The sequence below is a fragment of the Coregonus lavaretus genome (assembly GCF_964263955.1).
Source record: "Coregonus lavaretus genome assembly, chromosome: 31".
Taxonomy (NCBI): Eukaryota; Metazoa; Chordata; class Actinopteri; order Salmoniformes; family Salmonidae; genus Coregonus; species Coregonus lavaretus.
Genome location: NC_140018.1, coordinates 33,988,611 through 33,994,620, shown reverse-complemented (window position 1 = coordinate 33,994,620; position 6,010 = coordinate 33,988,611).

Below are 6,010 nucleotides of genomic sequence, written 5' to 3'. Positions count from 1 at the left end.
TCAGAAAGATTTCTGGCTCCCAGGTGTCTTTTATACAGGTAAAGAGCTGAGATTAGGAGCACACTCTTAAAGGGAGTGCTCCTAATCTCAGCTTGTTACCTGTATAAAAGACACCTGTCCACAGAAGCAATCAATCAATCAGATTCCACCATGGCCAAGACCAAAGAGCTCTCCAAGGATGTAAGGGACAAGATTGTAGACCTACACAAGGCTGGAATGGGCTACAAGACAATCGCCAAGCAGCTTGGTGAGAAGGTGACAACAGTTGGTGCGATTATTCGCAAATGGAAGAAACACAAAAGAACTGTCAATCTCCCTCGGCCTGGGGCTCCATGCAATGATCACCAGAACGGTGAGGAATCAGCCCAGAACTACACGGGAGGATCTTGTCATTGATATCAAGGCAGCTGGGACCATAGTCACCAAGAAAACAATTGGTAACACACTATGCCGTGAAGGACTGAAATCCTGCAGCGCCCACAAGGTCCCCCTGCTCAAGAAAGCACATATACAGGCCCGTCTGAAGTTTGCCAATAAACATCTGAATGATTCAGAGGAGAACTGGGTGAAAGTGTTGTGGTCAGATGAGACCAAAATCGAGCTCTTTGGCATCAACTCAACTCGCCGTGTTTGGAGGAGGAGGAACGCTGCCTATGACCCCATGAACACCATCCCCACCGTCAATCATGGAGGTGGAAACATTATGCTTTGGGGGTGTTTTTCTGCTAAGGGGACAGGACAACTTCACCGCATCAAAGGGACGATGGACGGGGCCATGTACCGTCAAATCTTGGGTGCGAACCTCCTTCCCTCAGCCAGGGCATTGAAAATGGGTTGTGGATGGGTATTCCAGCATGACAATGACCCAAAACACACGGCCAAGGCAACAAAGGAGTGGCTCAAGAAGAAGCACATTAAGGTCCTGGAGTGGCCTAGCCAGTCTCCAGACCTTAATCCCATAGAAAATCTGTGGAGGGAGCTGAAGGTTCGAGTTGCCAAATGTCAGGCTCGAAACCTTAATGACTTGGAGAAGATCTGCAAAGAGGAGTTGAACAAAATCCCTCCTGAGATGTGTGCAAACCTGGTGGCCAACTACAAGAAACGTCTGACCTCTGTGATTGCCAACAAGGGTTTTGCCACCAAGTACTACATCATGTTTTGCAGAGCGGTCAAATACTTATTTCCCTCATTAAAATGCAAATCAATTTATAACATTTTTGACATGCGTTTTTCTGGATTGTTTTGTTGTTATTCTATCTCTCACTGTTCAAATAAACCTACCATTAAAATTATAGACTGATCATGTCTTTGTCAGTGGGCAAACGTACAAAATCAGCAGCGGCCTCTAAGGTGCAGGGTTACGTAACCGGGTGGAAGCCGCCTAGTGATGGCTATTTAACAGTCTGATGGCCTTGAGATAGAAGCTGTTTTTCAGTATCTCGGTTCCAGCTTTGATGCACCTGTACTGACCTCGCCTTCTGGATGATAGCGGGGTGAACAGGCAGTGGCTCGGGTGATAGTTGTCCTTGATGATCTTTTTGGCCTTCCTGTGACATCGGGTGCTGTAGGTGTCCTGGAGGGCAGGTAGTTTGCCCCCGATGATGCATTGGGTAGAACGCACCACCCTCTGGAGAAACCTGCGGTTGAGGGCGGTGCAGTTGCCGTACCAGGCGGTGATACAGCCCGACAGGATGCTCTCAATTGTGCATCTGTAAAAGTTTGTGAGGGTTTTAGGTGCCAAACCAAATTTCTTCAGCCTCCTTAGGTTGAAGAGGCGCTGTTGCTCCTTCTTCACTACACTGTCTGTGTGGGTAGACCATTTCAGATCGTCAGTGATGTGTACACCGAGGAACTTGAAGCTTTCCACCTTCTCCACTGCGGTCCTGTCGATGTGGATACGGGCGTTTCCTGAAGTCCACGATCAGCTCCTTTGTTTTGTTGATGTTGAATGAGATATTATTTTCCTGGCACCACACTCACAGGGCCCTCACCTCCTCCCTGTAGGCTGTCTCGTCATTGTTGGTAATCAGGTCAACTACTTTTACATTGTCTGCAAACTTGATGATTGAGTTGGAGGTGTGCGTGGCCACGCAGTCATGGGTGAACAGGGAGTACAAGAAGGGGCTGAGCACGCACTCTGGTGGGGCCTCTGTGTGGTGGATCAGCGAAGTGGAGGTGTTGTTTCCTACCTTCACCACCTGGGGGCGGCCCATCAGGAAGTCCAGGACCCAGTTGCACAGGGCGGGGTTCAGACCCAGGGCCCCAAGCTTAATGATGAGCTTGGAGGGTACTATGGTGTTGAAAGCTGAGCTATAGTCAATGAACAGCATTCTTACATAGGTATTCCTCTTGTCCAGATGGGATAGGGCAGTGTGCAGTGCGATGGCGATTGTATAGTCTGTGGATCTATTGGGGCGGTAAGCAAATTGAAGTGGGTCTAGGGTGTCAGGTAAGGTAGAGGTGATATGATCCTTAACTAGCCTCTCAAAGCACTTAATGATGACAGAAGAGAGTGCTACGGGGCAATAGTCATTTAGTTCAGTTACCTTTGCTTTCTTGTGTACAGGAACAATGGTGGACATCTTGAAGCAAGTGGGGACAGCAGACTGGGATAGGGAGAGATTGAATATGTCTGTAAACACTGGTCTGCGATGCTCTGAGGACGCGGCTAGGGATGCCATCTGGGCCGGCAGCCTTGCAAGTGTGAACGCTTATATGTCTCACTCACGTCGGCCTCGGAGAAGGAGAGCCCACAGTCCTTGGTAGCGGGCAGCGTCGGTGGCACTGTGTTATACTCAAAGCGGGCGAAGAAGGTGCTTAACTTGTCCGGATGCAAGATGTCGGTGTCCGCGACGTTGGCTGGTTTTCCCTTTGTAGTACGTGATTGTCTGTAGACCCTGCCACATACGTCTCGTGTCTGAGCCGTTGAATTGCAACTCCACTTTTTTTACGGAGGGAATAACTACACTGTTTGTATTCGGCCATATTCCCAGTCACCTTGCCATGGTTAAATGCGGTGGTTCGCGCTTTCAGTTTTGCGCGAATGCTGCCATCTATCCACGGTTTCTGATTTGGGTAGGTTTTAATAGTCACAGTTGTTATAACATCTCCTATACACTTCCTGATGAACTCAGTCACCGTAATCTTGTATTCGTCAATGTTATTCTCATAGGCTACCCGGAACATATCCCAGTCCGCGTGATCAAAACAATCTTGAAGCATGGATTCCGATTGGTCAGACCAGCGTTGAATAGTCCTTAGCACGGGTACTTCCAGTTTGAGTTTCTGCCTATAGGAAGGGAGGAGCAAAATGGAGTCGCGATCAGATTTGCCGAAGGGAGGGCGGGGGAGGGCCTTGTAGGCATTTCGAAAAGATGAGTAGCAGTGGTCTAATGTTTTCTCAGAGCGAGTTCTACAGTCAATGTGTTGGTAGAACTTCGGTAGCGTTTTCCTCAAATTTGCTTTGTTAAAATCCCCAGCTACAATAAATGCGGACTCAGGGTATGTGGTTTAATTTTTTAGTGATCCAATTTACATTTTAGTCATTTAGCAGACGCTCTTATCCAGAGCGACTTACAATTAGTGAGTGCATACATTTTTCATACTGGCCCCCCATGGGAATCGAACCCACAACCCTTGCGTTGTAAGCACCATGCTCTACCAACTGAGCTACAGGAGGGTCAATTTGCATAATGTCCAGCCAATTTGCATAATGTCCAGCGTAGATCTTTGAGGGCCGTCGTGGTATTGGCTTGAGGGGGAAAATACACGGCTGTGACTATAACCAAAGATAATGTCACGCCCTGGCTCTGGGGACTCTTAAATGTTGAGCCAGGGTGTGGAGTTTCTATGTATTATTTTCTATGTTAGTTCTAGATCGTGTTAGATCTATGTTGGCCAGGGTGGTTCCCAATCAGAGGCAGCTGTATCTCATTGTCTCTGATTTGGGACCATACTTAGGCAGCCTGTTTGGCACTAGTCGGTGTGGGATCTTGTTCCGTAAGGTTTGTGTTGTGTAACCTAGGACTTCACGTTTCGTTTGTTTGTTGTTTTGTCGTGAGTTAAGTACTTAATAAAATATGTACGCTAATCACGCTGCGCCAAGGTCCGTATCTTCCATGAACGATCGTGACAGAAGATCCCACCAAAAGAGGACCAAGCAGCGTGCCCAGGAGGAGAAGATAGCGATGTCTCAGGTGGGCAAATGGTGGTCATGGGAGGAGATATTCGCGGGGAAAGGGCCATGGGCAAAGGTAAATGCCCAGGCAGGAGAGGAGAAACAGCGGCAACCGTGCCGACGACGGACACGCGAGAGGCAACCCCAATAATTCTTTTGGGGGGGGCACACGCCGTGGACGATGGGGCAGCAGGAGGCAGCTACAGGGCGAATCTGCAGACTAGGAGAGGAGGCCACCAGGTTACGGGGGCTATTGGTCATGAGGGAGCAGGAGTTAATTGGTCAGAGGGAGGAGCTACTGGAGGCGATAAGGGAGAAGGAGAGTGTAGAGGCACGTCGAGAGGAGCTGGTTAGGCAGCAGAAGGAGCGGAGGTTTATCAGGAAACCCAGTCCCGCTCCTCGCACCAAGAAAGTGGTGTGTGTCACCAGTCCGGTCCGGCCCGTTCCTGATCCCCGCACTAAGTTAGTGGTGCGTGTTCCCAGTACGGCCCGACCCGTTCCTGCTCCTCGCACTAAGCCAGTGGTGCGTGTTCCCAGTCCGGCCCGGCCGTTCCTGCTCCCCGCACCAAGCCGGTGGTGCGTGTTCCCAGTCCGGCCCGGCCCGTTCCTGCTCCCCGCACCAAGCCAGTGGTGCGTATTCCCAGTCCAGCCCGGCCCGTTCCTGTCCCTCGCACCAAGCCAGTGGTGCGCTTCGCCAGCCCGGTCCGGCCCGTTCCTGTCCCTCGCACCAAGCCAGTGGTGCGCGTCGCCAGCCCGGCCCGGCCCGTTCCTGCCCCTCGCACCAAGCCAGTGGTGCGCGTCGCCAGCCCGGCCCGGCCCGTTCCTGCCCCTCGCACCAAGCCAGTGGTGCGCGTCGTCAGCCCGGTCCGGCCTGTTCCTGCTCCTCCCACACCAAGCCAGTGGTGCGCGTCGTCAGCCCGGTCCGGCCCGTTCCTGCTCCCCGCACCAAGCCAGTGGTGCGCGTCGTCAGCCCGGTCCGGCCCGTTCCTGCTCCCCGCACCAAGCCAGTGGTGCGTGTGTCCAGTCCGGCACGGCCCGTGCCTGTTTCACCGGTGCCTGGTCCGGCACCGGTCAGCTGCTCCACTCCGGAGCCAGAGCAATCCGCTCCACCGGGGTCCGGTCCAACTCCAGTCAGCGGATCCACTCTGGAGCCAGAGCAATCCGCTCCACCGGTGTCCAGTCCAGCTCCGGCCAGCGGCTCCAGTCTGGAGCCTGTACGGTTTGATCCACCGTCGTCGGGTCCAGCTCCAGTCAGCGGTGCCAGACCAGATCAGGGGCACAACGGGGAGTTGGAGAGAAAGTGGTGGTCACGCCCGGAGCCGGATCCACCTCCGAGGCGGAATGCCCACCCGGCCCCTACCCTGTTGTGTTTGTGTGGCGCGGTCGCAGGCCATTGGGCCCACAGGGGTCCTCAGGTTAAGAATCACAACTAAGCTGATATCCCCAGTTATGTTCCCTGGTAACAATACATTCTAATCTTGTCAATAAGATGCTCTATGTGTCTAAATGTTGTTTTTCTGCAAGTAAACAAATGATTGTCCTTCCAAGTGAATGAAGAGAAGCTTCTGCCCACCGCACATTGACAAAAAAACAACACCAGGAAACTGGCTCGTGGGGCATTTATGTCCTGAATGATGCCTGACAGTTAACCTTGTCTCCCAGGCTTCTTTCCGCCCCCAAGACTACAGCCAATCGCATGCAAGGCACAACGGCCCTTACAAAAATGAATTTGTTGCTGCAAACTTCCCGCAAGTTTGTGGCAAATTTTTTGCAAACTAAATAGTATTCCACAAAATGTTGCCTTATTTACATAAGTATTAAGTATTCAATATC